The sequence below is a fragment of the Melospiza melodia genome, assembly GCF_035770615.1.
Source record: "Melospiza melodia melodia isolate bMelMel2 chromosome 17 unlocalized genomic scaffold, bMelMel2.pri SUPER_17_unloc_1, whole genome shotgun sequence".
NCBI lineage: Eukaryota > Metazoa > Chordata > Aves > Passeriformes > Passerellidae > Melospiza > Melospiza melodia.
This window is the reverse complement of record NW_026948502.1, coordinates 92,814-101,209: the sequence shown is the minus strand read 5'-3', so window position 1 is coordinate 101,209 and position 8,396 is coordinate 92,814.

Genomic DNA, 8,396 nt, shown 5'->3' with positions numbered 1-8,396 from the left:
TCTGGGGTTTTTCCTCGTTTTTTATAATTTTTTCCCTTCTTTATTTTAATTTTTCCCTGATGTTTTTCCTAATTTTCCTGATTTTTTTTCATTTTTTCTGGGGTTTTTCCTCATTTTTTATCAATTTTTTCCCCTCTTTATTTTAATTTTTTCCTGATTTTTTTTCCAAATTTTTCCTCATTTCTCTTTGACTTTTTCCTGATTTTTTCCTGTTTTTCTTTTTATTTTTTTTTTTTCCTGGTTTCTTTAATTTTCCTCTTGTTTTTTCTTTTTTCTTCCTGATTTTTCCTAATTTTTTCTCAATTTTTTCCTGATTTTTTTTCTCTATTTTTTCAATTTTTCCTGATTTTTTTCCTTCATTATTTTTCAAATTTTTCCCTGATTTATTCTTAATTTTCTTGGTTTTTTCTCTTTTTACTTTCCCCCCATTTTTAAAACTTCCCCATTTTTCCCTTCTTTTCCTTTTTCCCCTTCCCTTTTTTATTTTCCCTCATTTTCCCCATTTTTTATCTTTCTTCCCCCTTTAATTTCATTTTTATTTTCCCTTTTAATCCCTTTTTTATTTCCCTCTTTTCCCTTTTTTAATTTGAATTTCTCCTTCAAAATTCCCCTTTTTTTCCCCATTTTTCCCCAATTTTTTCCCAATTTTTTCCCCATTTTTCCCCCATTTTTTATGAATTTCTTATTTTTTTTATATTTTTTAATTCCCCCCCTTTTCCCTCCCTCCCCTCCCCCTTTTCCCCCCAAAATCGCCGCCGTGCCCGGAATTTTGATTTTTTAAAGAATTCCCATTTTTCCCCATTTTTTCCCCATTTTAATTCCATTTTTTTTACTTTTTCTCATCCCTTTTTTACCCAAAATCCCGGGAATTCTCCCCGTTTCCCCCTCCCCTCCCCCCCGGGGTTGGATTAATTATTAATAATTAATTAATTTTATTTGGGTTGGGTTTTTTTCCCCGCCGGGGTTTCGCCGATCGTGGAATAAAAAACGCTGCGAGTTTGGTTTTGTATAAAAAAACACCAAAAAAACAACAAAAAAAAAAATCCCGAATTTTTCAGGTTTTTTTATCCCAAAAATTTCCCAAAAAATTGAAAAGGGTGGGGGAGGGGGGAAAGGGGAAAAAAAAAATGGAATTAAAATTGAAAATATTTGAATTCAAATGGGAATTTAAGGGAGTTGAAACCCCAGAAATTTGAATTTCAGGTGGAAATCGAGAGAAATTGAGAATTAAAATTGAAAATATTTGAATTAAAATGGGAATTTAAGGGATTTGAAGTCCTCCAAAATTTAAATTTTAAGGGGAAATTGAGAGAAATTGGGAATTTAAATTCAATTTTTGAATTTAAAATTTTAATTTGTAGAAAGAAGGAAAGGGGAAAAAAAAAGTGGAGAATTGGGGGGAAATAGAGAAATAAGTAAGAAAAGTAAAAGAAAAAAAAAAAGTTAAAAATGGCCAAAAATATAAAAGTGAGGAAAAGGAGGGAAAATGGAGAAGGGGAAAGAAAATGGGGGGAAAAAAGGTTAAACAGAAAAGGCAGAAAAAATGAAAAATAAATTAAAATTCTGAGGATAAAAAGGCCCCAAAAGACACGAAAGTGACAAAAAAAATGAAAACTAAAAAGGAACAAACGGGGAAAAGCCAAAAAACGCCACAAAAAGTTTAAAAAAGGAGAAAAATTAGAAAAAAAAACCAAAAATTCCCCTGAAGCTCCGCCCCCTTGGGTGCACCAGGCCACGCCCCTCGCGCGTTGATTGGTTGATCACTGAAGGCTCCACCCCCTTTTCCCGCTGCCCAATCAGCGTTCGGGGGCGGGGCCAGCGCGGTTTGAGGCGGAAGCGGCGCTGGGGGGGGGGAGGGGGCGGTGGCAGCGCCGCGATCGCGACAGAGGCGACAGAAAAAGCCCCGGGACCCCCCGCTGTCGCGACAGGTCGGTGATGGCGGCGGGAACCCCGCCGTGTCGCGATAGAGGCGGCGGGAAAGCCCCGGATGGGGAGGGGACGGAGCAATGTCGCGATAGAGGCGGGGCTGGCGGGGGGGGAGGGGACACGCGCGGCGGGGATGTCGCGATAGGGGCGGGGCTGGGAGAGCGCCGCGGCGGGGACAAGGACGGCTCAATGTCGCGACAGCGCCGGACGGGGAGGGGGACGGCGACAGGGATGGGGAAAGCTCGATGTCGTGACACATCGTGACAGGGACACCGCGGTGACAGGGACACCCGAAGCATGGGGACAGCTCAGTGTCGTGACATCTCGTGGCAAGGACACCGTGACAGGGACCCCCCCTTGGGGACAGGGACGCCCCCGTGTCGTGACACCCCCGTGTCGTGACAGCCCGTTGGGGACAGCGACACCCGAAGGACGGGGACACCCCAATGTCGGGACACCTCGTGACAGGGACACCGTGACGGGGACAGCGCGGTGACAGGGGCGCCCCGATTGTGGGACAGGGACGGGGACACCCCAATGTCGGGACACCTCGTGACAGGGACAGCGCGGTGACAGGGACACCACGACAGGGACACCCCAGTGTCGTGACACCCCAGGGACAGGGACACCCTTGGGGACAGGGACACCCTTGGGGACAGGGACACCCCAGGGACAGGGACACCCTTGGGGACAGGGGCACCCCATTTATGGTACACCTCAGTGACAGGCCCACCCCCATGTCGTGACATCCCCCTGGTGACAAGGACACTGTGACAGTGACATCCCTGGGGACAGGGACACCCCAATTATGGGGCACCCCAGGGACAGGGACACCCTTGGGGACAGGGACACCATGACAGGGACACCCCAGGGACAGGGACACCCCATTTATGGGACACCTCAATGACAGGGGCACCCCCATGTCGTGACACCCCAGGGACAGGGACACCGCGACAGGGACACCCCGGGGACAGGGACACCCCCCTGGTGACAAGGACACTGTGACAGTGGCATCCCTGGGGACAGGGACACCCCAGGGACAGGGACACCCCAATGTCGTGACACCCCAGGGACAAGGACACCGTGACAGGGACACCCCAGGGACAGGGACACCCTTGGGGACGGGGACACCCCAGTGTCACAACACCCCAGGGACAGGGACACCCCATTTATGGGACACCTCAATGACAGGGGCACCCCCATGTTGTGACACCCCAGGGACAGGGACACCGCGACAGGGACACCCCAGGGACAGGGACACCCCAATGTCGTGACACCCCAGGGACAAGGACACCGTGACAGGGACACCCCCTGGGGACAGGGACACCCCTGGGGACAGGGACACCCCAATTATGGGGCACCTCAATGACAGGGCCACCCCCATGTCGTGACACCCCCCTGGGGACAAGGACACCGTGACAGTGGCATCCCTGGGGACAGGGACACTTCGGGGACAGGGACACCTCAGGGACAAGGACACCCTTGGGGACGGGGACACCCCAGGGACAGGGACACCCCATTTATGGGACACCTCAATGACAGGGCCACCCCCATGTCGTGACACCCCAGGGACAGGGACACCGCGACAGGGACACCCCGGGGACAGGGGCACCCCATTTATGGGACACCCCAGGGACAGTGACACCCTTGGGGACGGGGACACCCTAGTGTCGCGACACCCCAGGGACGGGGACACCGCGACAGGGACACCCCGGGGACAGGGACACCCCCCTGGTGACAAGGACACCGCGACAGGGACACCCCGGGGACAGGGACACCCCAATGTCGTGACACCCCAGGGACAAGGACACCGTGACAGGGACATCCCAGGGACAGGGACACCCTTGGGGACAGGGACACCCCATTTATGGGACACCTCAGTGACAGGGCCACCCCCATGCCGTGACACCCCCCTGGGGACAAGGACACTGTGACAGTGACATCCCTGGGGACAGGGACACCCCAGGGACAGGGACACCCCAATTATGGGACACCCCAGGGACAAGGACACCCTTGGGGACAGGGACACCCCAGTGTCACGATACCCCAGGGACAAGGACACCATGACAGGGACACCCCAGGGACAGGGACACCCCAGGGACAGGGACACCCCAGTGTCGTGACACCCCAGGGACAGGGACACCATGACAGGGACACCCTTGGGGACAGGGACACCCCAGGGACAGGGACACCCCAGGGACAGGGACACCCCAGTGTTGCAACACCCCAGGGACAGGGACACCGCGACAGGGACACCCCTGGGGACAGGGACACCCCGGGGACAGGGACACCCCAATGTCGTGACACCCCCCGGTGACAAGGACACTGTGACAGTGGCATCCCTGGGGACAGGGACACTTCGGGGACACCCCAGTGTCGTGACACCCCTTGGGGACACATGGGGACACCCTGGGGTCCCCCCCTGATGTGGCACCTCAGGGCTGTGACGGTGCCACCTTGGGCGTGGGGACAGGGGGACAACGGTGACACCCTGGGGATGGTGACACCCTGAAGGTGGTGACACCCCTGAGAGTGCCACCCTGGCGATGGTGACACCCTGGGGGTGGTGACACCCCTGACAGTGCCACCCTGGCGATGGTGACACCCAAGGGACAGTGACACCCAGGGGATGGTGACACCCTGGGGACAGTGACATCCTGAAGGTGGTGACACCCCTGACAGTGCCACCCTGGCGATGGTGACACCCAGACAATGGTGACACTCAGGGCGTGGTGACACCCCTGACAGTGCCACCCTGGGGTGGTGCCACCCAAACAATGGTGACACTCAGACAGTGGTGACACCCTGGGGATGGTGACACCCCTGACAGTGCCACCCTGGCGATGGTGACACCCAAGGGACAGTGACACCCAGGGGACAGTGACATCCTGAAGGTGGTGACACCCCTGACAGTGCCACCCTGGCGATGGTGACACCCAGACAATGGTGACACTCAGGGGGTGGTGACACTCAGGGGATGGTGACACCCCTGACAGTGCCACCCTGGCAATGGTGACACCCTGGGGATGGTGACACCCTGAAGGTGGTGACACCCCTGACAGTGCCACCCAGCAATGGTGACACCCAGGGGACGGTGACACTCAGACAGTGGTGACACTTGGGGTAGTGACACCCTGACAGTGCCACCCAGACAATGGTGACACCCTGGGGATGGTGACACCCCTGACAGTGCCACCCTGGCGATGGTGACACCCAGAGGACGGTGACACTCAGGGGGTGGTGACACTCGGGGTGGTGACACCCTGACAGTGCCACCCAGACAATGGTGACACCCTGGGGATGGTGACACCCCTGACAGTGCCACCCTGGCGATGGTGACACCCAAGGGACAGTGACACCCAGGGGACAGTGACATCCTGAAGGTGGTGACACCCCTGACAGTGCCACCCTGGGGTGGTGGCACCCAGACAATGGTGACACTCAGATAGTGGTGACACCCAGGGGATGGTGACACCCCTGACAGTGCCACCCTGGCAATGGTGACACCCAGGGGACAGTGACACCCACACAGCGGTGACACCCCTGACAGTGCCACCCTGGCGATGGTGACACCCGGACAGTGGTGACACCCAGGGGATGGTGACATCCTCAAGGTGGTGACACCCTGACAGTGCTGACACCCTGGAGGTGGTGACATCCAAGGAATGGGGACACCCAGGGAGTGGTGACACCCTGGGGATGGTGACATCCAAAGAATGGTGACACCCCGGATGGAGGTGGTGGCATCCAAAGAATGGTGACACCCCGGATGGAGGTGGTGGCATCCAGACAATGGTGACACCCCGGGGGTGGTGACATCCAAAGAATGGTGACACCCCGGGGGTGGTGACATCCAAAGAATGGTGACACCCTGGATGGAGGTGGTGGCATCCAGACAATGGTGACACCCTGGGGGTGGTGGCATCCAGACAGTGGTGACATCTGGGCGGTGCCACCCGGGAATTGGGACAGCTGGTGGCACAACAGGCGGTGGCACAGCCCGGGAGCGGCACCAGGGAGGCCGTGGGGACAAGGTGGGGACACTGGGGGACACTGGGGGACACTGGGGGACACTGGGGGCTTTGGGGACAAGGTGGGGACACTGAGGACTTTGGGGGCAAGGTGGGGACATTGAGGGGACTTTGGGGACACTCTGGGGGCTTTGGGGACAGTGAGGACACTGAGGGGACAATGGGGGCTTTGGGGACAAGGTGGGGACATTGAGGGGACTTTGGGGACACTGCGGGGGCTGTGGGGACAGTGGGGGCACTGAGGGGACAATGAGGACGCTGAGGGGACAATGAGGACACTCTGGGGGCTTTGGGGACAAGGTGGGGACAGTGGGGACACTGAGGGGACAGTGGGGACACTCTGGGGACAATGGGGAGACAAGGCGAGGACAATGTGGTGACACTGAGGGGGCTTTGGGGACACTCCGGGGGATTTGGGGACAATGGGGACAAGGTGGGGACAATGGGGGACACTGAGGGGACACTGAGGGCTTTTGGGGGCAAGGTGGGGACATTGAGGGGACTTTGGGGACACTGCAGGGGCTATGGGGACAGTGGGGACACTGAGGGGACAATGGGGGCTTTGGGGACAAGGTGGGGACAAGGTGGGGACACTGGGGGACACTCTGGGGGCTTTGGGGACAAGGTGGGGACATTGAGGGGACTTTGGGGACACTGCGGGGGCTGTGGGGGACAATGGGGGACACTGTGGGGGCCGTGGGGACAAGGTGGGGACAATGGGGACACTGAGGGGACTTCGGGGACCATGGGGAGCACTGAGAGGCTTTGGGGACAATTTGGGGACAATTTGGGGGCTGTGGGGACAATTTGGGGACACTCTGGGGGCTTTGGGGACACTGCGGGGGATGTGGGGGACAATGGGGACACTGAGGGACAATGGGGAACAAGGTGGGGACAGTGGGGGACAATGTTTGGACAATGGGGACACTCTGGGAGCTTTGGGGACAATGGGGGACAAGGTGGGGACACTCCGGGGGCTGTGGGGGACAATGGGGACAACGCGGGGACGAGGTGAGGAGAAGGTGGGGACACTGAGGGGACAATCGCGACACTTTGGGGACAATGGGGACACCTGGGGGGACAATGGGGACAGTGGGGACAATGGGGACACTGCAGGGATGTGGGGACAGTGGGGACACTGCAGGGTCTTTGGGGACAAAGTGGGGACAAGGTAAGGACCCTGCAGAGATTGTGGGGACAATGGGTGACAAGGTGGGGACACTGAGGGGGGCTTGGGGGACAGTGGGGACACTGTGGGGACACTGTGGGGACAAGGTGGGGACAAGAGGGGACAGTGTGGGGACACTGTGGGGACAGTGGGGACAGTGGGGACACTGACGGGACGTTGAGGACACTGCAGGGCTTTGGGGGACAAGGTGGGGACACTGTGGGGGACACCCTGGGGACAGGGCCACCCTGGCTTTGGGACACCGTGGGGACACGGGACATTGGTGACGAGGCCACCCTGCCATAGGGGACACCTTGGGGATGGGACACCCAGGTGTCCCCTGCTGTCCCCATGTCCCTGTCCCTGTGTCCCCAGCTGTCCCTCTGTCCCCCCAGCTGTCCCTCTGTCCCCCCAGCTGTCCCTCTGTCCCCCCAGGTGTCCCCGCTGTCCCCATGTGCCTGTCCCTGTGTCCCCAGCTGTCCCTCTGTCCCCCCAGCTGTCCCTCTGTCCCCCCAGGTGTCCCCACTGTCCCCATGCTGCGCCGCCTGCTGTCCCTGTGTCGATGTCCCCATGTCCCTCTGTCCCCATGTCCCTCTGTCCCCATGTCCCTCTGTCCCCATGTCCCCAGGTGTCCCCATGTCCCCTCAGGTGTCCTCATGTCCCTCTGTCCCCATGTCCCCAGGTGTCCCCATGCTGAACCGCCTGCTGTTCCTGTGTCCAGCTGTCCCCATGTCCCCCAGCCAGCCCCCACTGCCCCCAGCTGTCCCCATGTCCCCTCAGGTGTCCTCATGTCCCCTCAGGTGTCCCCATGTCCCTCTGTCCCCATGTCCAGCTGTCCCCCCAGGTGTCCCCATGTCCCTGTCCGTGTGTCCCCAGGTGTCCCTGTGTCCCCATGCTGCGCCGCCTGCTCTCTCTCCTGCTGGCCCCCACGCGGTTCCTGCTGTCCCCATGTCCCCCCAGGTGTCCCCATGTCCCTGTCCCCATGTCCCCATGTCCCCCCAGCTGTCCCCATGTCCCTCTGTCCCCAGGTGTCCCTGTGTCCCCATGCCGCGCCGCCTGCTGTCTCTCCTCCTGGCCCCCACTCGGCTGCTGCTGTCCCTCTGTCCCCATGTCCCTCTGTCCCTCTGTCCCCAGGTGTCCCCATGCCGCGCCGCCTGCTCTCTCTCCTCCTGGCCCCCACGCGGTTCCTGCTGTCGCTGCGGTCGCTGCTGGCCCGCGGTGGCCTCGCGGTGGCCTCGGGGGTGGCCTTTGTCCATCTGTCCCCCCAGGTG